This window comes from Pinus tabuliformis, chromosome 2_1, assembly GCF_031772625.1.
Source record: "Pinus tabuliformis cultivar Carrire ecotype Pingquan chromosome 2_1, CPIR1, whole genome shotgun sequence".
NCBI classification, from domain to species: domain Eukaryota; kingdom Viridiplantae; phylum Streptophyta; class Pinopsida; order Pinales; family Pinaceae; genus Pinus; species Pinus tabuliformis.
Window position 1 is genome coordinate 370,612,580 of NC_142299.1, and position 27,468 is coordinate 370,640,047.

The 27,468-nt window shown below is 40.6% G+C and overlaps 1 pseudogene across 1 annotated transcript in view; it reads left to right on the plus strand.

Annotated features, from left to right (window-relative positions):
* The window catches only part of LOC149200411 (L-arabinokinase-like), a 448,322-nt pseudogene that overhangs the window by 239,799 nt on the left and 181,055 nt on the right, over positions 1 to 27,468 (plus strand). Inside the window, exons 17-19 of the transcript XR_016253365.1 lie at positions 17,387 to 17,418; positions 19,191 to 19,242; positions 19,653 to 19,778. The product of XR_016253365.1 is annotated as an L-arabinokinase-like (transcript). The remainder of the gene's footprint in view (positions 1 to 17,386; positions 17,419 to 19,190; positions 19,243 to 19,652; positions 19,779 to 27,468) is intronic.

The following is a 27,468-nucleotide window of genomic DNA, read 5'->3' on the forward strand; positions in this document are numbered from 1 at the left end:
TAGAAGACAATGCAGGTACTAGGTAATTTAAGCATGATGGTGCCCATTCCCATAGTTTTGAGAGTTGATTTAATTTACAAAATAAACTACACCATCTACATTGTTGTTGAAATGTCTAAGGAAGTCTCTTTGAAATGTCATGTGGCATGTTGCACTAGTGGCAAGCAACCATGCATCTCTCCAAGAAGTAAATGAAATGTGAAATAAGTATTTAATTACTCCAATATTACAATGTGCCATTGTGTAATTAGCAAATTCAGGTGCTTTACCATTCATTGGATTTGGTGTTTTACGTTGTTTTCTTTTTGATCTTGCTTGTCTTTGATATTCTCTTAGGGGATTTGGGATGTTGTTGCATCATGTCCATTTTTGTTGCAACAAATATCATGAAGATCAATTCTCTCAACTTGTTTGTGCCTATCCCCCCTACCTCTAGAATTCTTTCTTCACCATGTGCTCTTTTATTGCCATTTCCTGTGGAAGAGTCATGTGATTGATTCTTCCCTTTTTGAGCAAACAAAATAGTCTCTCTAGTAGGTTTAGCTATCTTCTTCTTTCCAAAGGCCTTCTCATGTTCTACAACTTTCTCCACCAAAGAGTCAAATGTGATATACTTCAATTGGTCACTTGTTTCGAAGGAATCAAGCTACTGAGAATATGTAGGGTAGAGGGTATTAATGAAGGCTATGATAGGAAGGTCTATTTTCACTCGAGTGGCATCTATGTCATGTATGATGGGTTTGATCTCAAAAGCTAAAGCCTCCTCTCAGTGACGGACACTCTTGCTTGCAACTCGCATTGGCTAACTAGATTGCATAGCACTGCTTTGGGAAATTCGATCATGCCTTCGGAAACCCTTTCCAACAGTCACTCTGCCTCCTGCTGCTCACTGAAGCTACTCACTTTTCCTCTGGATCACCTTTCGGCATTGTCACACGATATGTAGCCTCTGAAACACGCACTGGCTAATTGGTTAATTCACATTGGCAGCTTGCACTTCCTGATTCGGCCTCTTCTGTTGGAAATTTCACCTTCTCTTCCTGGAACTGGAATGCTGGAAACCTCCCGAGGAATTTCTCTAGAAATTCTCACAGCTGAGAACCCAACTGCTGACTCTCTCTAGTTGGAACTAAGCCCTGCTCTTTGCAACTGGCCAATTCACACTGCCTCCCTCTGAAATCTCGTGTCTCAATTGTGTCTCCAAAACCCCAGTCGATTTGCTCTTATAATCTTCTGTTGGACTCTCAACGACCTCGATCACATCTCAATCAATGGCTAAGATCATCTTGACTCCATCAAATTACTTTTTTGGAAGTCTCTAGAGAAAATTTATTTTTTCTTAATTAATCGGATTTAATTAGCTGGTTTTCCTAAGTTAGACTTAGGGAATATTTAACTATTGGCTAATTAATTTAATTGATAAGTTTTGAAGGTGTTTCTAGTGAAACCTTTTGTTGGGTTTTAGAGATATTGTGTTCCTTAGCCTCTTAGACACCATAGAGACTAGAACACATGTCCCATGCTACCAAAAACTAACACTTCCTCTTAGCGAGGGATGTGTTCGCCACTACTCCCATCTTATCCCTGAAGTAGACAAGCTTTGCCTTACGCAAGGCCTTTGTGAGTATATCTTCAACCTGGTGATCTGTGGGAACATGTTGTAGTTGAATTGATCCATGCTCATGGTGTCTAACATCTGTGATACAACTGGTTTCCATAAATTAGCAAACCTTTGGTAAATTTATTCATTCACTTCTGCTAGCTGATCTGACCTCTTGGAAGCTATTCAACACCTCCCAATCAATTCGACCACGATCTGAGACCCTGAACTGACTCTGTAACTGTGTTCCGACAATTTACTGCACCGTCTCCGACAAATTCGCACTACTAGGAAAATATCTCAGCCTCCATTGGAAATTGAACCATCAAACTGGGAATTGCTTCATCTCTGCAAATCGATCTGACTAGAAAAGTACCTCATTGCCACAGTGACTCCCTTTGCCTCAATCAATTCACACTATTAGAAAGACTGTAACTCGTGCTCTTCTTCTGCAGATAAAGTCGAGCTTCCTCTCCCACTGAGAACCTGGAAATTTTTGTGAAGAAAATTCTCTGGCAATCACTGTCCACCATGTTATCACTGCGCTACTTTGATTCTCCTGATACATGCTGTCGCTGAACTAATTGCGCTTCCACTGCACTACTCTGGTCTCACATTGTTGATGCCCCTGTGCTGCCTATGTGTTGCTGCTATCATTGCAATAGTGAATCTTGAACTCACTGCTACTTTAATACTTGGGCTCCAATAGCAAAGGTAATGGTGCAACCGAGGAATCACATACACAACAATTGGATATGATCTACCTAATCAAGCCCTCCTTGGCTATGATCTAGATGTCCTTCCACTCCTTCCTCAGACCCTGCCCGACCTGGCATACTAGAGTGTCATACTCCTCCTGAGGATACTTTCTCTGTAAGTGCAAATTTATCCTCTAGACTGGAAGACAAATCCTCGATCTCTACTGAAGCAGTTGTCTGCTTCCCCCTTTTGTCCTTCTTCCATTGAGGCCACTAGCTGACATAGTGACCAAGTTCACCACATCCAAAACACTTGACCTTTGATAGGTCCTTCTTCTTCTTTTCTCCTTTCAGGTTTTGTACCTTGCTTGGGCCCTTCTTCGCTTTATCGTTTCCTGCTAGAGTGACATTCTCTTGTTCCTCCTTCACCTTCAGTCCCTTGCCACTACTGCTAGTAGTGCCCTCGATTAATTTCAGCCTCAAATCCTCTTAAATGAAATCACTCCCTAGGTGATTGCAATTTGGAAGCTTGACATGCCCAAAAATTAACTGGATGAATGTGTTGAAAAGTGTAACTAGGTTCAGTCTTCATAATGTCATGTAAATATGATTTTATGTAATGAGATGTAAATAAGAAAAATAAAATTATTTTTGTTGACTTGGTTCATGGGTTTCATGAGCAAGGGATTTTGTTTTTGAGTCAAGACTCCCATTGAGAGCTTATAGGATTTATTTGTCATCTAGTCATAAAATGTTAAGAGTCATTGTCATGTAATGAAGTCACGTTACACTTTGTAAAAGAGTCAATATTGTCTTTGTAAAGTATCCTCCAAGAACTTGTCATCTATCCTCTTCAAGTTGGCCTACAAACGATGGAAGAAGCTGCTAGATGAAGTCGACCTAACTCAAGCTGCCCATTCGGCCTTAAGATCACGAGGAGAGGGGTATAAGTAGATGTATTCAGCCTCCATTCGAACTAATCAAGTTGACAAGCCTTCGGTCTAAGAGAAGTGCGAAGAAAGGGTGCAAAAGAGAAGTGCGAAGTAAGGGTAGTGAAAATGATTCTTCTAGGGCGGCGAAGAATTCTTCTGGATCAACGGAGGCATTCCTTGCGAAAATTTCTAGACTCGAAGGAACCACTACTGCAACAAATTTGAATCTACTTCACCTACTTGATTTTTAATATACATTAACCAAGTTATTCTTCTGAATACTGAAGCAAATTACTTCTGCAGCCTACACTAATTAAAAATTAGATCTCATGAAACAGAAAACAGAGTAAAGAATAAGATACATAGGACACACTTATTTTTGGATATAATAGTCCCCGGAAAAACCCAATGCGGGAAAACCAGTGCAATAGTTCTGAGGGTTTATTATTATGCAGGAGAAATATCTGAATACAAATCTAGGATGCTCATCTAGCAATCCTTTATAGAGAAAATACTGGTGGAAAATCTGAGTGAGTTTTACCTCACTTCACTTGGCAGAATTCCGGCTGATTCGGCACAAGACTGGCTAGCCCCGACTATTTCTGCGCTGGCTCTGCGTCACCTCCTCTGCCCTCTGCATCAATGCTTTTGGCTGTTTTGGCAGTTCCCGACAGTACTGGCAGTTTCGGCTGTTCCCGACAGTACTGGCAGTTTCGGCTGTTCCCAACAGTACTGGCAGTTTCGGCTGTTCCGACAGTTTTGGAATCTGCGTGACAGGCAACTTTTCTGCGTCAGCTCTCCTGGCTACTGTGCTGCCTCTGCGTTAGCTCTCCTGGCTACTGTGCTGCCTCTGCGTCACCTCTCTTGGCTGTTCCAGCAGTTTCCGACAGTTTCGGCTGTTCCAACATTTCCCTGTAGTTTCGGCTGTTTCGGTAGTTCTGGAATTTGCATGATAGACAACTTTTTGCCGTCAGCTCTCCCGTCCACTGCGCTGCGTCTCTGCAATCTCTCTCCGCCTCTCTGTCAGTATTCTCCGGAAAGTCCTTCTCCTGGATTCTCATTGCCCCTCAGCTGCAAGATCTCCCCAATCAATTTTCCTCCTGAGAACTTCTCACCTTAGAAAATCGATTTCCTCAATCTCTCTGTGTGTATTTCCAAATGAACCCCAAGCCTCCATTTTATACTTTTCCTATTGAGTCTTCAACGACCGAGATTAAGTCTCTAATCAACAGCTAAGATTAAAACATGACTTGATCCGCCTTCTAGATCATTCTCACCCATATTTTGATTAATACCCATTAATATTTTAATTTCCCTAAGTTTAGACTTAGGAACCCCATTAAAAATATTAATTATTTTAATAAAATACAATTTGGGTGGGATTTCAACAAACAGTTTCTGGGTTCAGCTTTCAACAATGGCTAGAAACCTCCTGAAGAATTTCTCTCGAAATTCTTATTGCTGAGAAAGCCATTGTTGACTCTCTCTAGCTGGAACTGTGCCTTGCTCTCTGCAGCTGCCCATTTTTCCCTGCCTCCCTCGAAACTCTTGTGTCTCAATTGTGTCATCAAAACGCTAATTGATTTGCTCTTATAATCTTTTGTTGGACTCTCAGCGACCATGATCACATCTCAATCGATGGCTAAGATCATCTTGACTCCATCAAATTACTTTTTTCAGAAGTCTAGAACAAATTTATATTTTCTCAATTAATTTAATTTAATTAACTAGTTTTCCTAGGTTTGACTTAGGTCATATTTAATTATTGGCTAGTTAATCTAATTAAAGTGTTTATAAGGTGTTTCATGCAAAACCTTTTGCAGGTTTTGCAGATCTTGTGTTCCTTAGCCTCTTAGACACCATAGAGACTAGAATACCTATCCGATGCTATAAAAAAGCTAACAACTTTCATTAGAATTTATGCTGTGGTTGTTAGGTGGTTCAACAATCCATGTTTGGGGCACCTTTCCACAGGTACATAGACTGTTAGAGAAGTATATTGGCACTAATATGTGAATTGTTGAGAGCCTTGGGCCTCCTAGCAACATCGTAACATCAAACAAGACCTTGGACACCTCGTACAACTAGGACACCTTGCCACTTTGCATTGGATGTGATGATTTTTCAGGATGACACACCTAGACCTAACATGCCCCCAGGCCGACCTTAGCACCTTATGAGGGATGGCAGTTGATTCAAGGCCTAGATGAGGATGGTCTCCCCTTTAGAGACTTGGGAGGGTTAGTAGCACCTGGAAATCCCTCAACGTTGGAGCAAAGATGGACATTATGAGCAATTGAAGACCCATGGAGACCACTTTGTGGTGCCCCAGCTAGATTTTGGGACCACAGATAGCCATTGAGGTGGATTTGAGGGCCAACCTTCAAATCATGATATTTACATGCTACTACATCACATTTAGCACCTTACAGCACTAATGCATTGCATTTGGAGCACATTTTTTGGATGATGTCAGCCCTAGAGACCAATGTTCCACCAAGACTCCGGCGTGGGGAGACGCACAAGGGGGACGTGTGGGAGCACCCTCAAATTTTAGGGAAATTTTGGGGGTATGGGGCGACATTGGTGTATATAATTTTTAATATATATATATATATATATATATATATATATATAATTCAAATTCATATACAATAATGAAAGCATAAATTGACTAGGAGTAATACATTGAATTTTGATCTGGACATAACATTTAAATTCATAGTTGAATTAAATAATGATATACATTAATCCGTCCTCATCATTCATTTTGATACATACATCATTCATAGGATATACTCATCATTGATCCATACCGTGAGATTTAATAATAAAATTCAATAATGAAATATTCAAATACATTGATCCATATCATTCATCATTCATTATTCTACAATCTACATTGATTTAACAATTAAATTCGTTATTCATCATTCTAGAATCTAAATTGAAAGCAAAATAGAGTAGTATATTAGTATTACTATATACTATATAGTATATACTAGATACTGAAGTTTGAACACTAAAATAGTAAATTACTAAATTCAAAATTTATATAACTCAAAGTCTCAAACTCAAAAATAGTTAAGAGTGAGGAGTCAAGAATTAGTCTGAGGTCATCAATATCTAGTGTCACAACTCAAAAGTTAAAACTAAAAAGTAAAAATGGATAATGAACACTGAAAATAAAATCAACATCAAGGACTCAATCTCAATGATTGGTCCTCTACATCCATCTGCTGCATGAAGTCATCGGTACCATCAATGGGAATGTCGCTATTTGATTCAAAGTCACTCTCTTGATTAACCAACCAAACTCCAACCAAACCATGCTGCAACAAGCAAGAAAATTTGGGAAATGAATAGGTAAGTTAACCTAGGTAACTTTTTAATGTTTAGTTTAGTTTTATTTTTTATTTTAAGTTTTGTTTTATTATTATTATTATTTTTTAATATGTGAATTTTCATTTTTGTTGTTGTTGATATATTAGACTAATTCAAGGGGGGGTGTATCCCCCCTCAAAAGGTTACGCCCAACAGCACCCCTTTTGAAGGGGAACGCCCAGTAGCACCCCTTTTGGGGAGTCGCGTCCCCCACACTGGGGAAACGCACCCCCTGCATCTCTCCAAAACTCCCCAAAAAGGGTGCGTGGGGCACCACACCCCCAAACGTCCCCCTGACCCGGGTGTAAGGGATGTGTGCACCCAACCTTGGGGGACGCATCCCCGTGGACACTACTAGAGACTAGCAGCTCACACATGCAGGCTTATTTTGCACTTTCGATCTAAAGCTAGTGGTTTGGCTTGTTACCCAAGGCTTAATTTGAATTAACTTGTTAGTAGGGGCATTTAGGCTAATATTATTACTCTTCCTCCTCATATAAATAGAGAAGAGGACTTTTCATTTCATTCATCATCATTTGGACTATTTCGGCCCAACTTGGGAGAATTTCAACCTTTTTATATCTTGGAGAAGATGTGATCTATGGAGAACGTTGCTTATTGGAGCTATATTCTTGTCTTTGGAGAAGTTGCCTTGGATCAATAATTGGATTGTTCATGCATATTGTGTTGTAACTTTGTAAGTGAGCTTTATTATTGAAAATTTCTGATTTTATGTCTATTGTATGGAATAAATTGATGATCTAGGGTTTCTTATTGCACTATTGTTATTCAAGATAAATTGTATGGAAGCTATGTCTCATTATTGCAAGCATTACTCATGTATGATATGTGAATGACAAAACCCTTGGTGAATCTTACATAGCTTTCCCAAGTGAATTTTGGTCACTCACAAAGGTAATAGTTAGAGTTTTGTTGCTACGGCAAGAAAACATCTTTACTCCACAAGTTTTAGTCAATCGTAAAGTTCCATATACTCCATCCATCCAAGGACTAAGCACTGACCTGTTTTAATAGGTGGTCAACTTTTCTTTTATCCACAAGTTGAATTTTGCTCTTCCTCTTTTCTCTTTTCATCCCTCTCAACAATAAGCGGCTTCATTAGTGGCTTAATGCAAGTTGGTTTAGGACAGAGATCTTTGGTCTTGGAAAGATTCAACAACAAGAATAGAAGTTGTTGCCTCAAAATCATTCCTCTTGGTGGCTAATTTATCCATTTTCTCCATAATTTCTCTTGCCCTCACTATTTTTCCCTAGAAGAAACCCCAATTTTGTCAAGGTTCAACTTGAGGGCTTCTTTGTAACGACCTATCTATAAATATAGAGAACGCAAGAATAATAGCAGGCATACGATGCATGCATATGATAGCTACATATGCATGTGTCGCATACACCGCACTAGTATTTATATACTAAATTAACTATAAGTACTAAATATCATGACATTTCTTCGAATGGAGGTTCTACTCATCCATCAACACTCATATTACTTAATGTATTATGATTAATAAGTAAATACCAAAAGAGGGCTAATAAATTATGTATCTCAGATTATTAATAAAAATTATACTAATAAATTAATAAAATGATTAAAAATATATATATATATATATATATATAAGAAATTAATTAAGAGGGTTCTTAAAATAATGTTATAATTTTAATATTAAAATTAAGTACTTTAATAAAACATAAAGAAATGCCATTATTAAATCATAAAGTATATACATATATTTATACGTGACCATAAAAGAGATGGAGAGGTGATACGTGACATGGGGGGCTGCTGGTGGAAGAGCGGCCACCGCCAAGAAACCAAATAAAGGCCATCGAGCAGAATTCAAAGGGGAGGAGAAGGGAGGAAGGGAAACTGAAGGAGGAACGGAAGTTATCAGCAGGAAGAGCGCGGATTGTTCTGAGGTTCTGGGCATGGGGGAACAGTCTGCTTCACCTCAGAAGCTGACTGGACTGAGTAGCTAGGTTCTGCACAGTTTGGCTGGGTGGATTCAGTCTTTTGGTAACCGAAGCAGGGAGCTAGAGGCATCATCAACTGCATGGGCACAGGTAGGTACCCTCAACAGTGCTATCAGTTAATCTATTAGTTAATTTTGTAAGAATTCAGGAAAAATAATTACAGGTTCTGGATAAAATTCCCTTTACTGTTTAACATTTGTTGTACGGTCCTGTCATTCTTGAAGTTTTCATGAGCCATTGTCTTGCTAGAATTCATTGTCAGAAACCTTTTCTTGGTACCTTGGCTTTGGGTCATTCTCTCTATGGGAAGCGAATTTTCTCTTCTTCATTGCTTGAGCCTTGTACTTAAGTTGTTCCTTTCCCTTAGAAGCCTATTGTGTCACTCTATACCTTTAAGCCTAGAATATCTCATAGGTGACCTATATATCGGGACTCCTCCCGTTGGTGAAAATCCATAATGATCACGGTGATGGAATTTCTAAGTCTAACTGTTAGAAATCCTTCCTGTACTTTCTGATTTATTTCCTCCTGCTTGTTTTGTTAATTAACAAGTTATTTACCATGTAAATACTGAAAATAAATACAAGTATAGTCTCAACATGGATAGATCATCAACTGAAGGAAAAGCAAACACTCAAGTGACATCGTTATTTTTGGACTAATGTCCCTGGAAAAACCCAATGCGGGAAAACCGGTGCAGCTATCTGAGGGTTTTTATTATTAAGCAGTTTCAAAATACAATCTGGGTGCTAGAAATGGCTCACCCAATAGAGAATGCCCTCGGCAGTAGTACCTCTCAGTTGGAGATAGATATCATCCCCAATCTGCCCCACGAAATCTCCTAGCGTCAACCTCTAGGTTTTGCGTCAGCCTCTCTGGCCCAGCGTCTACCTAGCGTTAGCCTCTCAGGGCTCTGCGTCAGCCTTTGGAGCCTATGCGTCTCCCAAGCCGGCCCTCCTCAGGCTTTCCGCAGCTCCTGATTGCCTCTGCATGGCCTCTAGCTACTTCTGCGTGGCCTCTCGCTGGCTCTGCGTACACCCTCTCCTGGCTTCTGCGTTGATGCTCCTGGTATTATCTCTGCCTCTCTACTACTGCATTCACTGCCCCTCAGCTACAAGTCTGATCACTCCTTCGATTTCCTCAGCAAGCCCTGCTCCAGAGAATCGAATTCTTGATCAACTCGGTGTGTTCTCCAGGTGACCCTCAAGCCGTCTCTTATACTTTTCTCGTTGACAATTCAACGGCCGAGATTAAGTCCCTAATCAACGGCTAAGATTAGATCTGGCTTGATCCATGACTTTTGGACCATTCTAACTCAGTTTTATATTAATTCACATTAATATTTTATTTTCCCTAAGTTTAGACTTATGGACTTCATTAAAAATATTAATTATTTTAATATCTCCCAAACTGGTTAGATTTTGCCCAAACCATTTCTGGGTATTGGAGATCTCATGTGCTTTAGCCTCTCCACCAATTTTCGTGGCTAGAGCACATCCTATGCTACCCCAAATCAACACTCCCTCTTGGCGAAGACTTTGCTCTAGTAATACTCCTCACTAAGCATCACCCTGATCATCCGACATCGGTCCCTGTGCTGATGCTAGGCTTGTTGCCCAACATCCTCTACACTGCTGCATCATGTATTGCTACCCATGGCCCTGCCACTGCCACTACCGCATCTGTACGACAACTCCCTCTGCATCCGTGCTGCTGCCCATGGCCTTGCCACTTAAACCGCTGCATCTGCACTACAACCCCTCTCATCATGCTGCATCGTGCTTCCCATAGCACTGCCACTGCTAATTGGTGCACTACAACTCAGTTACTGAGAGGTAAGTAATTGATCTCCCAACTTTGACATCTCCGTCAAGCTAGAAGCACTCCCAATGCTAAAGCTCCCTCTATTACTAACAAGTGCTCCCTCTCTGACCTCTGCACTGCTACAACAACTATGTGCATCTCGCATTGCTGCCTCACACTGTCCTGGGACTCTTGCATTGTAGCTCCCTCTATCGGTCCATCCGCATTTGTCTCTACCGACATCCGCCAGTCCTGCTAGTCCTCTTTGGGGCTCTCGTAGCAAGGTATAATCCAAGAGGTTGGGTACCTCGAGGATCCTGCCCCTCATCGCTGCTTGTCCGTCTAACTACAGCTCGATGTCTCCCCACTTCCTCTTAAGTGGCGTATGAGCACTCATGGCACAGTCATCATCTATCTCCACTTCTTTCTCCGCCCTTGCTAGTGCAGTATTGGTCTCAGAAGCCTCTCCCTTGCTCTTCTTCCACGGACATTGGCTCGCATAGTGACCCAGTTCCCCACAGTAGAAGCATTTGACCTTAGAGAGGTCCTTTCGTTTCTCCTACTTTCCCTCAGATGCTAGGGCAACATCCTCCTCTTCCTCCTCCTTGATTCTGAACCCCTTGCCGCTGCTCCTCGCCTTGGTTAGCCTTCTGATCTCTTCTTGACGAAGAACCACCCACAGTTCCTCCCAATCTGGAAGGGTCGACCTACCCAGTATGCTCTGGACAAATACCTCCCAATCCTCTGAGATTGCGTTCAATGCGGTCCTCACCATCATCTCCTCATCCGGCGTGGCCCCTATGGAAGTCAGCTGATCCCGGATCTCTTTCAATCGACTGAGGAAGGTGTCTATCTGTTCTCCCTTTTGCATTTAGTATGACCGCAACTGATTTTCTAGTAGCATCTTCCTCTGCACGGAAGTATGCTGATACAATTTCGTCAGGGCCTCCCACATCGCATTTGCCGTGTCTTTTTCAGCAATATGTGGTACTACATGGTCCTTGACCCCATCAATGATGATGCTCTTGTCCCTCGACATTGCCTCTTGGTACTTTTCGTTCTCAGCTGGGTCAACTGGGATCGCTATCGTGTTCAAGGCGAAGTGCTTGAGACAATTCCTGTCTAGAACGAACAAGATCCTGGCCTTCCAGACTATGAAGTTTGAGGCTCCGTCTAGTCTGTCCTGATCTCTTACCCCATTCACTGCCATTTCGCTGCTCCTCTTTTGACTCTTCCGAGTCCCTCTACTTCCCTCTTGGAAGTTCTCGGTGTGACTCCCTCTCAGCCTTGACTTCCCTCCTGGAAATCCTCTGCCAATGTCGAGATGCCCTCACTCCGATCGTTAGTGCAGCTGCACCACTGATCCGGATTTCTTGGCTAGAAATCCTTGGCAGCAACTCCCTCCTCCTTGGTCTTGCCCTGTTAGGTATTGTTCTGACTACTGTATCCCACCAGCGTCACTCCACAACTTACCCACAACCTCCTATGCCCCAACAAACTTAAGGTTAGAGCCTCTAGGCCTTGCGCAATCCCGACACTAGTAAAATCCGCACCTCCTAGCCACGGGCGTCGATCCTTCCTAACTGAGAAAGATGATTGGGCACTATGTAGGTCAGGTCTTCTCGTCTTTGCTACTGCGCTGATTCTCTTCCTGGCTCGAACTGATGACACAAGCACTATGTCACCCCTTCGTTGCTGCTTTTCCCTAGGAACAACTTCTGTCACTCGGGATAGCTGCTTTTGCCGCTGTTGCTCTGCTCCGCTGATGCCCTCGATTATCCTGTGATCTGCAACCACGCTCTGATACCATGTTGGAATTTCTAAGTCTAACTGTTAGAAATCCTTTCTATACTTTCTGATTTATTTCTTCCTACTTGTTCTGTTAATTAACAAGTTATTTACCATGTAAGTACTGAAAATAAATACAAGTACAGTCTCAACACATACATATCATCAACTGAAGGAAAAACAAGCACACAAGTGACACCATTATTTTTGGACTAATGTCCCCGGAAAAACCCAATGCGGGAAAACGGTGCAACTATTTAATGGTTTTTATTATTAAGCAGTTTCAGAATACAATCTGGGTGTGATAAATGGCTCACCCAACAGAGAATGCCCTCGGCAGTAGTGCCTCTCAGTCGGAGGTAGATATCAGCCCAAATCAGCCCCACGAAATCTCCCAGCGTCAACCTCTAGGCCTACGTCAGCCTCTTTGGCCCAGCGTTAGCCTCTCTAGCCCAATGTCAACCTCTCTGGGCTCTATGTCAGCGTCTGGAGCCTTTGCGTCTCCCACGATGGTCGTCCTCAGGCTCTGCGCAGCTCCTGGCTACCTCTACGTGGCCTCTGGCTGCTTCTGCGTGGCCTCTGGCTGGCTCTGTGTCAACCCTCTCCCGGCTTCTGCGCTAATGCTCCCGGTACTATCTCTGCCTCTCTGCTACTGCATTCACTGCCCCTCAGCTGCAACTCTGATCACTCCTTCGATTTCCTCAGCAAGCCCTGCCCCAGAAAATCGAATTCTTGATCAACTCGGTGTGTTCTCCAAGTGACCCTCAAGCCTCCTCTTATACTTTTCTCGTTGACAATTCAATGACCGAGATTAAGTCCCTAATCAACGACTAAGATTATATCTGGCTTGATCCATGACTTTTGGACCATTCTAACTTAGTTTTATATTATTTCACATTAATATTTTATTTTCCCTAAGTTTAGATTTAGGGACTTCATTAGAAATATTAATTATTTTAATATCTCCCAAACTGGTTAGATTCTGCCCAAACCATTTCTGGGTATTAAAGATCTCATGTGCTTTAGCCTCTCCCCCAATTTTCGTGGTTAGAGCACATCTGATGCCACCCCAAATCAACACTTCCTCTTAACGAGGATTGTGCTCTAGTAATACTCCTCATTGAGCATCACCCTGATCATCCGGCATCAGTCCCTGTGTTGATGCTAGGCCCGCTGCCCAACATCCTCTGCACTGCTGCATCATGTAGTGCTACCCATGTCCCTGTCATTGCCACTGCTACAACTGTATGACAACTCCCTCTACATCTGTGCTGCTACCCATGGCCCTGCCACTGTCACTGCTGCATCTGCACTGCAATCCCTCTCATCATGCTGCATTGTGCTTCCCGTAGCATTGCCATTGCTAACTGGTGCACTGCAACTCAATTACTGAGAAGTAAGTAACTGATCTCCCAACTTTGATATCTTCGTCAGGCTAGAAACACTCCCGATGTTGAAGCTCCCTCTTTCTTTGACCTCTGCGATGCTACAACAACTCTGTGCATCTTGCACTGTTGCTTCATGCTGTCTCGGGACTCCTGCACTGTAGCTCCCTCTGTCGCTCCATCCGCATCCGTCTCTACCGACATCCGCCAGTCCTGCTACTGCTCTTCGGGGCTCTCGTAGCAAGGTATAATCCAAGAGGTTGGGTACCTCGAGGATCCTGCCCCTCATCGCCTGTAGTCCGTTTGACTACTGCTCGATGTCTCTCCACTTCTTCTCAAGTGGTGTATGAGCACTCATGGCACAATAATCATCTGTCTCCACTTCTTTCTTCGCCCTTGCTGGCGCAACCTTGGTCTCTGAAGCCTCTCCCGTGCTCTTCTTCCTCGGACACTGGCTCGCATAGTGACCTTGGAGAGGTCCTTCTTCTTCTGTTTCTCTTGCTTTCACTCAGATGCTAGGGCAACATCCTCCTCTTCCTCCTTCTTGATTCTGATCCCGTTGCTGCTACTTCTAGCCTTGTTTAGCCTTTTGATCTCTTCTTGATGAAGAGCCGCCCACAGTTCCTCCCAATTTGGAAGGGTCAACCTGTCTAGTATGCTTTGGACAAATACCTCCCAATCCTCTGAGACTGCGTTTAATGCGGTCCTCACCATCATCTGCTCATCAGGCGTGGCCCCTATGGAAGTCAGTGGATCTCGGATCTCCTTCAATCGACCGAGGAGGGTGTCTATCTGTTCTCCCTTCTGCATCTGGTATGACCGCAACTGATTATCTAGTAGCATCTTCCTCTGCACGAAAGTATGTTGATACAATTTCGTCAGGGCCTCCCACATCACATTTGCCGTGTCTTTTTCGGCAATATGTGGTACTACATGGTCCTTGACCCCATCAAGAATGATGCTCTTGGCCCTCACAATTGCCTCCTGGTACTTTTCGTTCTCAGTCGGGTCAACTGGGATCGCTATCGTGTTCAAGGCGAAGTGCTTGAGATGATTCCTGTATAGAACGGACAAGATCCTAGCCTTCCAGACTATGCAGTTCGAGGCTCCATCCAGTCTGTCCTGATCTCTTACCCCATTCACTACCATTTCGCTGCTCTTTTGACTCTTTTGAGTCTCTCTACTTCCCTCTTGGAAGTTCTCGGTGTGACTCCTTTTGAGCCTTGATTTCCCTCCTGGAAGCCCCTCTGCCAATGTCGAGATGCCCCTACTCCGATCGTTTGTGCAACTGCACCACTAATCTGGATTTCTTGGCTAGAAATCCTCTGCAGCAACTCCCTTCTCTTTGGTCTTGCCCTGTTAGGTACTGTTCTGACCACTGTACCCGACCAGCTTCACTCCGCAACTTACTCACAACCTCCTATGCCCCCACAAATTGAATGTTAGAGCCTCTAGGCTTTGTGCAATCCCGACACAGGCAAAATCCGCACCTCCTGTCTACGTGCGTCAATCCTTCCTCACTGAGAAAGATGATCGGGCATTGCGTAGGTCAGGTCTACTCCTCCTTGCCACTGCGCCGATCCTCTTCCCAGCTCGAACTGTTGACGCAGGCACTGCGTCACCCCTTCCTTGCTGCTTTTTCACTAGGAACAACTTCTGTCACTCAGGACAACAGTTTCTGCTGTTGCTGCTCTACTTGGCTGATGCCTTCAGTTATGTTATGATATGCAACCACCCTCTGATGCCATGTTGGAATTTCTAAGTCTAACTGTTAGAAATCTTTCCTGTACTTTTTGATTTATTTCTTCCTACTTTTCCTGTTAATTAAAAAGTTATTTACCATGTAAATACTGAAAATAAATACAAGTATAGTCTCAACCCATATAGATCATCCACTGAATGAAAAACAAGCACAAAAGTGACACCATTATTTTTGGACTAATTTCCTCGGAAAAACCCAATGCGGGAAAACGATGCAACTATCTGAGGGTTTTTATTATTAAGCAGTTTCAGAATATAATCTGGGTGCCAGAAATGGGTCACCCAACAAAGAATGCCCTCAGCAGTAGTACCTCTCAGTCGGAGACAGATATTAGCCCCAATTTGCGCCACGAAATCTCCTAGCATCAACCTCTAGGGCTTGCGTCAGCCTCTCTGGCCCAACGTCAACCTCTCTAGCTCAGCGTCTGCTTCTCTGGGCTCTTCGCCAACCTTTGTAGCTTCCTCGTCTCCCATGCTGGCCCTCCTCAGGCTCTGCGCAGCTCCTGGATGTCTCTGCATTACCTTTGGCTACTTCTGCATGGCCTCTAGCTGGCGCTGCGGCAACCCTCTCCCGGCGTGTGCGTTGATTTTCTCGGTACTATCTCTGCCTCTCTTCTACTGCATTCACTGCCCCTTAGCTGCAACTCTGATCACTCCTTCGATTTCCTCAACAAGCCCTGCCCCAGGAAATCGAATTCTTGATCAACTCGGTGTGTTCTCCAAGTGACCCTCAAGCCTCCTCTTATACTTTTCTCGTTGACAATTCAACGGCCGTGATTAAGTCTTTAATCATCGGTTGAGATTAGATCTGGCTTGACCATGACTTTTGGACCATTCTAACTCAGTTTTATATTACTTCACATTAATATTTTATTTTCTCTAAGTTTAGACTTAGGGACTTCATTAAAAATATTAATTATTTTAATATCTCCTAAACTAGTTAGATTCTGCCCAAACCATTTCTGGGTGTTGGAGATCTCATGTGATTTAGCCTCCACCAATTTTCGTGGCTAGAGCACTTCGATGCTACCCCAAATCAACACATGGGGTAGTAGCTGTGGTGACATTGGGATACTATGTTATTGTTGTCACTTAGTCTAGTGATTGCCTTGTGGTGTACCCCTATGCAGGCTTTGCTAGATTTTGCGGGAACAAAGGATTAAAAAATGAAAAAATAAAAAAACCAAAATCGATATAGCCTACCTCAATTTCATTCCTTGAGGTGCATTTTATTTTTAATATTCGTTGTCCATTGTTAATTTTAGTTTTGACTTTTCAGTGTTGCCTCTAGGGACTGATGATCTTAGACCAATTCTTTGAATTGTTACTCTTTACTAATTTTGTGTTTGAATAATTCCAATTTACCATTTCAGACTTCAGTGTCTACTGCTTTTCTTAGTCCTAATTAGATTCTAGAGTGATGAATTTAAATCAATTTATCAATATTTTACTAATTTTCCCTCACTCGAGGTTTATGATTCAATGCATTTGATTAGAATGTGAATTTGAATCATGTTTATATCACTCACAAGTTTGAATTTAGTACTGTTTTACTGTTTTATGTTTAGTATTTACAGTGTTACATTGCACAGTGATGAATTTGCATTGGATGAATTGATATTGTTGGAAATTTATGATCATCATTATTATTTTTATAGTTTTAGATATTGGGATACCTATGCTATAGACCATGACATACCCGCTCAATTCCCCAAAATTTGTGGCTGCTTCCACATGTCCCCGATATGCATCTCCATGTTCCTGTGCTCCTCCATCACACAAAGTTGGTGGAACATTGCTATTTACATCTTTTTAGTTTTATAAATGACTTATTTTGTTTATTTATTTATTTTGTTTTTGTGGGTTTTGGGGCACGAATTTTCAACATACACAAGATTGGCAACTATAGCATTTTGAGTCATATTAGAATATTTGAGTCAAAACTAGAATCTGTAGTTGCTATAATATGGTTCATGGACTTTCCTACAATGCTAAAATAACTTCTTCCCTTTCTCATTGTTGACCATGCTATTTATTTTGCAGGATGTAATATTTGTTGCAAGAGCTCCTGGACGGTTAGACGCTGTGTTGCATGGGTACCCGCACCCGGGGGTGGGGTTCTCGAACCCGTCCCGGGTTCCCGCACCCAAGTACCGGATTCGGGTACGGGTTCTTCCCAGACGAACCCAGAAGAACCGGGTTCTTCCATGAAGAACCGGGTTCTTCAAAAAAAAAAATTGGGTTCTTTTCCTTTAACGGGTTCTTGGGTTCTTCGGGTGCTTGGGTTCTTGGGTTCTTCGGGTTCTTTAGGTTCTTCGGGTTGGGTTCTTTGGGTTCTTCGGGTTCTTTGGGTTCTTCATTAAAAAACTATATTAAAAATTTAATTTTCAAATAATTTTTTTTTATTGAAATTTAAAAAATAACTTATAACAAAGGTAAAACTTATAACAAAACCTAAAAAACCCTAAATCAATTCTTGTAAATCAATTTGGAATGAAACATTCTTCCACGGTCCTTACCATCAAAACCTGTGTTGCACGGGTACCCGCACCCGGTTTTTTAAGTTTTTTACAAGTCTTGTTTTTTAAGAATTCTTGTAAATCAATTTGGAATGAAACATTCATTCCCGAGCCAAATAACCATCAAATTATAAACTGTAAATGCACATATACAGGTTCAGACATTTTCGGTCAAATAGAAACTAGGATTGAGACCAGCCATAAGCTGTAATCAGCTGATGCTGTTAAATGGCGAAGGGCTATTTTGGACAATGGCTAAATTAAGTATCAAAATCTGCCAATTTCTCACAGCATTCTGATAACATCATGTTAAGATTAAAACTAAGAAAATATGCCTAAATCATATATGGTCTCTACAGACTTGTACACCAAGTAATCTCTAAAAACTGCGAAGATGTTTTATGTTTATATAATTAATATTCAGGCAGAGCTTCGCACTCAAAGACAAACTATCCCTCAAGCCATCAGATGGCTGCTGTGCATTTTATTGGGAAACAAAGACTGATAAGCGTGTTTTGTGGAAGGGTAAGACTGCCACTGTTTTTGGGATTGCTTTACCACAGAGCACACCATGCATGGGGCAGGTGGATGATTAGACATCAAGAAAATTCTAGACCACTATCAGGTTGAGAAGAATCTCCTTTGAAAAAATTGTGTTTTTATATGGGAGAGACTAAACATTCAAAGCAAAGTTACAAGCTCAAGCTCCATCCAGAATGAGCAATTTCAATAAGGAGAGAAGCTGTCTTGAAATTAGAGTAGGAGGCAGAAATGCTAACACTCCTTGGCTGTGTAGGAGGAAGGGTCTGTACGACCACAACCTGATTCATTGATAGGCATCCTTGCAAATGAACCTAAGCTGCATAGTTATTTTAAAGCCTGTGTGTGACAAAATTTGTCCCAAGTTTCACCAAAATAGCTGAGTCTAGCATTTATCCTTAGTATGTATTTTGAATTTTCAGTTTTAGTAGTAGCCTTGAGCTCTCTCACATAGCTGTCACAATGTCATGGTTACACGGAAAAGATTCAAAAGAACAGTTTTTTGGTGATAAATTTTTGAAATATCAATGTCAATGTTGAATGTTCAATGATCTGCATGTTTAAATGATTATCATTAAAGTTTTCTTGTTTAAAGTTGAAAAATTATACAAATTCAAATTTCATATATATTATTAATTATAAATTTATAATTTATAAAATATAATTATTAAAATTTAATATTATTATATTACCCGACGAACCCACGCACCCTGTTTCCAAAAATGTCGTCCCCGTCCCCGTCCCCGTCCCCGCACCCGTCCCCACACCCACGTTTCCTGGCAACATAGGTTAGACGTCATGGGTGGGATTGCAGATTATTCAGGGAGCCTTGTTTTACAGGTACTTTCTAATTCAATATGACGATACCTTTTCAGGTCAGAAACATTATAATACACAAACTCAGAAATTTTATTGTTACAAATATTTTTCCTTCTTACAAAGAGCATGTGGAAGAAGCTATTATTGGCCTTTGAATGTCTGACATAGATGCGAGAGTGCTTCCTTTCAATGTGTTGCAATATGATAGGCTAGACTGTGTTATGTCTAAACTCATCTCGCTACAAAAACAATTTAAGACTCTTGGACGTTTAATGGATAAGTGAAAGTGATATTGTGATGTCCCGAAAGGGCTTTCATTCAAATCAGATCCTTTTATTAGTTTGGACAGTTAATAGACTTGGTAACCTGGGTAATGCTTTTGAATGTGCTAGGTGGCAAAATATGTTTTACTAACAAAACTTATGCTACAGATGCCAATCAGAGAGGCTTGCCATGTTGCTGTGCAAAGGAGTCATCCAAGCAAGCAGAGGCTTTGGAAACATGCGCTTGCTCGGCAGAATGCAAAAGGGGGAGGCTTTAGACCTGTGATGCAGATTGTATGGGCTACTGGAACTTTCCATGTGTTCTTTGTCTGCTGTTATACATTTTGGTTGGGGTTTGAACAGTATTTTTTAACAGGAAATGAGCAAGCTTTTTTGATTAAATCTATCAGATGAAATTCAGATTATGTAAATAGCATACTTTACATGAGATGATTTTCTTAGCAGCCAAAGATGTTAAACGTGGTGAACATGATTGAAATACACGTGGAAGAAATATTCCAGTATAGCATGCATCTGATTTGAGTAGAATTGTGCTTACAAAATATGCACAATTCTGTATTGAAATGTCCACATGACTTTGGTAATTGTTAATGAAACTACAAAGATGTTACAACGTAGAAATAGGCTGTCTTTATTAGTGCCAACTGCCAATTGGTTGAATTACTTTGAATTGCTAAAAGAATCGGTACTGAAAACAATTTCACATACTACAAAAGCTTTTTTTATCCATAGTTATTATAAGATAATCTTATTAATGTCCACAAATGGCCACGGAAAAAGTAAATGGGATTAGTAAGTACAATCATTCTTCCTTGAATATCGGGAAATCATTCTAAAAATGCCTCGTGAACTAGGGAAATTTGCATGGATATATATGACCATGCAGTATTGCTTTACAAGGGATTAATTATCAATTGATCCTGAAAATAAGGGAGAGGCAAATAAAACTAGAGTTCGGAGTTTAGTCATTCAAGCCTTAAATAGGAGAGTCATACACCTCAAAACCTCCAGTTAGACAAGGTTGGGAAATCATAAAATGGAGTCTTCAGCATGTAATTCTGCTTTTCCTATAAACAGAAGCGGAAAAATAAGATGAGAAGCAGAAGGAAGAATAAAGATTTTGACTGTATGGAGGACAAAACCTGCTGTTTAAGAAAACTGCAAGTATAAATTCCTGATTTACACTGGAGAGCAGTACCCTTTTTTGTTGGAAGATTGTTCTTCTATTGTCAACCGAACATATTGAATACAAACAGATATCATTACTTATTATTTTATTTTAGTAATTTATACTTAGGAATATATCTAACATTTCTAAATGATATATTGAAAATTCGACGCTAATATATTTCAGAGAGAGTTTATTGGCCAGGTTGGCCCCCTTAATGATGTTGTTTTTGCTGAAATATGGTTGTCATTGACGTCAACCCAAGCAGCACCAGAAGATGCCACACATTTGTTGACCAAAATGACATGGCAAATCTTGGTTTCTTGAGTCAAGACCACCTTTGTTAGACTTTCTTCGTTATGCTGATTCCGATGGTATATGGCATACCATAAGAGCCCTCATGGTTTGAGAGATATCCTTGTTCAAAGATGATGCGCCCAACTTGTGGGCAAAAGCCCAAAGAGCGATGATGTGGCAGTCAAGTAATATTATGGCAAAAGGTGCCGTGGAGGATTTCAAAATCTATTAATAAGAAGGTTTCAAAATGCATAAGAAGGTTGTTGGTTATGTGAAGGATCTCATTGTAAAATTTGCCTACTAATCAATGAAATTTTAGACTCCCTCCAAAATCTTAAGTCAGCTGCCCCAAAATAACGTCCATCCAAATCCATAAAAGGGCACCTTGACTCCATCACTAAGGCATGAATCGAATGTGTATCTGATCAAGTGTTCTTGCTCTAAAACTTTTCGGCCCCGTGGAGAAGAGGCAGATTTAAAGAGAGGCTTGAATATCTTTGAGGAACAACGGAGTTTTGTTGGTTTTGTGGGTATGGTTTCTGGGCATAAGGGTCACGCTTGTCTCGTCTTTGCAGGTGGAAATTGCAGTGCACCGAAGTAATAAACCTCGCTCCAAATTTCAGATCAGTGTGTTAACTCTAAGGCAGAGGCCTAATTATCTCTGTGGTCTTGTTGATCCAAACTATACTTAATTCACGTCTAGCAGAGATAGTGTGGAAGAATTATCAACAAGTGTGACTAATGTTGTGAACAAATGTGTGGCCTCATTTCTGGAAGTTTAGGCCCTTGGCTAGGGTAGTGTTCTGTGCCAAGAACAGTCCGATCTATATGGAGACAACATGAACTATAGTGGCTCCTGTGGCCTTGTTGGTTGATTCTTATTGAAGGCGTAATCTTTGAAGACGGTTCAAGAGTTTCGTTGGAGGAATACACACTATTTTGATCTACAAAGTTTGGTCCAGAAATCAAAATTTACTCCGTCCAAGCGTGAGGCTTAGAACATTCTGTTGCAAATTCTGTTCCAAGTAGATTAGTCCGTGCAAAGTATGGAAGCATTGATTGGTTACCATCTAAATCTCTGAGGCCTGTTTCAATGTGAGATGATTGAGAACAGAAGTGGAACCTTGAAACCTATAGGTCTGAATTTATTCAAAACATCTCTTACTTGTCTGAAGGTCTAAGCCTATTGAGTTTCGGCCTCCATAATTTGGTTCAAGGGTTATATGGGTACGTTTGATTATTTCTAAGTCTCTAATTAGTGTTGTCCAGTGCTAATTCAAGCGCAGAAGTTAGGAGTATATGCAGAGGTATGCCCTACCTTAATATATAACCCTGTAGTGTATCACTGTAATCCTTGAGAGCAGTCATTAGAACTTGGACAGGGATTTCATTGACGGTAGCCTAGTCTTGCAAAAAATATTAATTGTCAACAGTAAGGGTTTTACATCAGTAGCAATTATTGTCCAAAGCAGTTTTATTATCTTGCAGCAAGTTAGTGTCAGGATTTCTATTGTCAGTAGTTCACTGTCATTTATAAGAAAGTAATTCTGCAGTAAGGGTTTGTCTATCATAACAGTTGAAGAATTTCTGCTTTCACTGTCACATCATTATGTCACTCTATAGCTGTTGACGTACTTTGGCTGTAAGGATCATCATTCCCTTGGATTTTGTTGCATCAGAGGTACATTTGTTCAAAATTTCATTGCCATTATCATTTTACAACAGTTGAAACAGTCTAACAGAATCAGTTGAAGTTATGCAGTAAGGGGTTTTATCATTTATTCAATTGTAAGGGTTTCATCGTTATATTATTTGCAGCAGTCTATTCACTGTAAGTGGGTCATTGTCCCTAGTACGGGAGCCAACATTAGTTGGTCTAATTTATTATAGCGTCCTTGTAGTTCGACCTAGAAAATTGAATGCTTTTCTAGAGTACTAGGGAGTTGGGGCTTCCCTTTTCAGTTGAAGCTGAAGCAAATGATGTACTTGCTGCACATTGGATAAAACAACGCTCCCCTTGTGATTCGTGACATGGACTAACTGCCTCTCATGGATCGTTATCTCTAGCGATGCGATCGTTGACTAATACCTGCGGGTTTTGGTCTAACGACAATCGTGATTCCCAACAAGTGGTATCAGAGCATAGGTCACGAGTTCGATACACACCTGGCTTGCGTTGGGGGGGAGATTGTTGGACATTGGATAAACCAACTCTCCCCGTGTGTTTCATGACATGGACTAACCGCCTCTCGTGGATCCTCATCTCCGACGATGCGATCATTGACTAACACCTGCAGGTTTTGGTCTAATGGCAATCGTGATTCCCAACAATACTCACAAAAAAATTAGAGAAATGTTTAGTGGTTTTTCTCCTGGAAGGGTTTCCACCTAAAGGTATGGTGTCTACTATCTTTTGATTTTGTGTACTGTTGATTATGCTTTTGATTTGATGCTGATGTTAATTAACGGTATGTAAAAGTAAAGTTAACTAATTGTAAGTGTAATACTGATTCACCCCCCTCTTAGTGTTTCCAATAGTTCTTATTGTGCAATTTAAAATGTATGATACATGTTTTTAACTTGACTTAAATTAGATGTTAAATTTGTTAGAAAATCAGAAAGGTAGAAATATTTTCTTATGTTGATAATTACTTGTGATATTCTTATGTTCTTATTAACTTTCTTATGTTCTTCTCTTATCTTTGTTTCATCAAGCAATTATCAAAAGAAAAATATGAAGATTAGGGACATTGGATGTAGGTTCGGTCTTCATAATGACATGTAATCATGATTTTATGTATATGATGTAATGAGAGAAATAAACTTGTTATTGTTGTTCTCGAGGCATAGGTTTCATGCTCAAGGAAATTTATTTTATAGGTCAAGCTCCCATTGAGAGCTTCTAGGGCTTATGAGTCATTGTCATGTATGAATGACCCATTTGGGCATGTTACATATCGTAAAAATAATTTATTCGAGTCAAAGTCAAGTCAAAGAACCCTCCAAGGCCAAATCATGTTGCAATATTCAAGTCGGCTTGCACTCAAGAACAAGTCGGCCTAAAAGAATCAATTCGACCCAATGAGAAGCCTATATAAAGGAGACATCGACTTCACTTGGAAGTATCACTTCAATCACAAGAAGTTCGATCACAAAAACAAGAAGTGCAAAGGAGAAGAGGACAAAGAAGGAAGAGAAAATCAAGTTTTTTGGATTGTTTCTAGAGATACTTCTCTCCACACGTGCGAAGGAATTAGGGTTCTTGCTACTGCAGAAAAGCCGAGTTGCAGAAGTGAAGTTAGGTCATCAAGAGGAGCTATTTTGGAAGCTGAATTCTCTAGGAGAGAGAATCTACCCAAGTGAAGGAGAAAGGAACAATATCACACCATCATTTCTCACACATGCAAGGGTTAGGGTTTCTGCAGAAGATTTTTCTGGGCAGGTTGAAGTTGCAGAAAAAGTTGTTGGGCTGGTCAAAGCTGTAGAAGAACCTGCTGGAAGTCAGAATTTGCAGAAGTTGCTAAAAGCAAGGCTTGGCTTGGTTTGGAGGTTCTTGGTCAAGGGTCAGAGGTCTTGGAATTTGTCAGTTGAAGGTCTATAAGAAGTGAAGGAATTCTGGTGGGTTTTCCTCTCAATTTGGAGAGGTTTTGGCCCTGGCTGATCGCCTACATCTTGTGTCCTATTATCTCATTGTTCTTAATGTTTTGGTTGTTGTTTGATGATAGAGAACACTAATTATAATACAGGGAAGAAGAAGTATATCAAGGAAAGTAAAAATACATCACAAGCAGTTGTCAAAGAAAGAGAAATCTCATATACTTGCTGCCCCTAGATTTCTCAACATGATATCAGAGCTAAGGTGACAAGTCAAGGAAGGGAAGCTTAAAGAAGGACACTCAAGGACCAAAGCACTAGAGGATCATCAAGAGCATCATTCATCAAGAAGGACCACTCATCTCAAAAGGACAAGGATTACATCATCATCTTGAAAGAAGCCACTAAAGGAGACCTCAAAAACCCTAGAAGGATTCTACACTTGAAGCATTCTTGGGAACCTTGCACAAACATCACCTCGAAGGAGACCTCAAAAGACCCTACCTCTACTCAAATAAAGAAGAACTATAGATTGGAGCATCTTGAAGAAAAAGCAAGGAGAAGGCATTGTCATCATCATCAAGGAATCAAGGTGTTCTCCCTCTCTTTGAAGGATCACTTTTGAAGGGGGACATCTTCATCTAGAAGACATCTATCAATATCATCATAAAAATCAAGAAGGCAACATATTGAAGATATTGTCATCAAGGAGTATCTTCTCAAATAAGTATCTTTAGGTCCACATTTGAATCTATCAAATTGTTTTTTTTGCAAGGAAATCAACATGTTGGTTGGGTCATCAAACTTTCTTGCATGCAAGAAGAGGACAAATTTGATCCTCATACAAAATGAAGTCGTGGAACAAGTTAAGGGCTCAATCACTAAAGCTCCAAAGGAAGAAGCTCAAGCTTCTGTAAAGTACATGAAAGGGGAAGTAAGGGCCCAAAGGATTCTTATAGAATCCATCAAAGATCCCTTCATTCCCTATGTATCAAAGTTGCAAACATCAAAAGAAATATGTGACAAACTTGTAGAATTGTTTTCTGTAAGCACTGCAGGAGAAGTGATCTCGTTAAGACAAGAACTCTACAAGATGAAGATATCAAAAGAAGAAGGAATACCCTCAAACTTTATGAGGGTGTCAGAATCATACTTTATGAGGGTGTTAGAAATTAGAGATCAACTACAAGAGTTGGGAGAAATAATGTTTGATAAGGAAATAACCATTCTAGTGCACAATGCACTGTTAGAGGAATGGAGCAACTTTACATCAAGCAGCTATGAAAAGAAGGACGAAACCCCATTCAATGAACTTTGGTCACTATGCAAAATTGAAGAAACAAGGCTGAAGGAAAAAAGTGATGTAGGATCAAATGAGCAAACACAAGCATTTGCTTCCATGGTAATGAGAAAAGGAAAGTTTGGGAAATTTGGTCCTTAGAAAAGGAAGAAGAATATGGCGAATGTCTAATGCTATGGCTATCAAGAAAATGGGCACTATAAGAGAGATTGTCTGAAACTCAAGAAGGACAACAACAAAAGAGGAAGGGAAGATGCCCATATCACAGAATAGGTGGAAGAAGCTGAAAAGAAGAAATCAAAGGAGGAAAGAAAATATCTCTACTATGATTGAGATAAACTTCTCCACCGAGTTCTTTTCAGTCCTTTTAAAGTATAGCTATCATGGTAGGAAACATTAGGAACATGATAGGATGCATCATTTTAGATGGCATCATAAGAGCATACAACTGAAGCAAGAGCTCATGACATCATCATGAGAAGCTTGAAAGATAGCTGAAGTAGAAGTCTATGGCAGTTATCATTAGAAGGAAGTAACTCTTGGTAACCTCATTTGAAGCATAAATAGTACTTATGGGTAGAAGAGAGTCATCTAGCATAGAACTCATCATACATCATTAGGAAGGAGCATTTGCAAGATGAGGATAATCAAGATCCTCTGTTGGAATCTTCATTAGAAGGTTCATCTCTTGGAAGAAGCAAGTGTCTCGCTGAGAATTCCACCTTGGATGGGATTCATTGTTTGGAAGAATGATGGTATGATGACAAAGGAATGCAACATGTCGAGATGATTGAGGTACTCCCAATCAAGGAAAAGGTCGCTGCTAAAGAAGCCTAGATGACCAAAAGAAGAAAAGAGGTATGTATGCATATGTTTAATGAATTAAGTCATGTCATCATATAGTTGCAAATAGCATGGATGAATACTCTACCTCATGAGTATAATCAAAGAAAAGGGATCTCTTTTATTGGAAGGATGCATGAAGGCATGGTTCACATATTGACTAGATGAAATCGACATAATATGTCCTCATATGTGATATGAGGTGGTAGACAAAGATGAAGGTACTATGGTTGAAAGTTCCTAGAGAACAATATGTGAAGAAAGAAAGAAGAGATCACTAAAGGTGCAACTATGGAAATAGGAAATCAACATCTGATAACTAGAAGAATTAGGCATGCTATCTCCATGGGAAAGATATGAGGACCTTGCTAAAGTCTGAAAATAAAGAAAACCCTTGACATTGAATATCTTGGAGATGTGTAATTATGTGTGCAGGGTATTGATATTGCCACAAACAAATGTCATGATGAAGGGCCATCACAAAAGGTAATTTTGATTTGATGTTCATTTTGATTTTTGAACAATATCTGGATGGGCTAATACAGGACTACCGAAAGAGAATTGTGGATGTCATCTACAAATAAGTACTCATGTGGAAGGATGGAAGATCCTGAAGGATACATGATGTGGAAAAGGTAGTTGTATGAAGGAAAGCCAGATATGGAGATCACTTTCCGATGAAGGGAAGGATGACATGACTAACATGGTTCATGAAGGAAAGTGATGGATGGCCGGTGCCCTACAAAACGAAGAAGATGAAA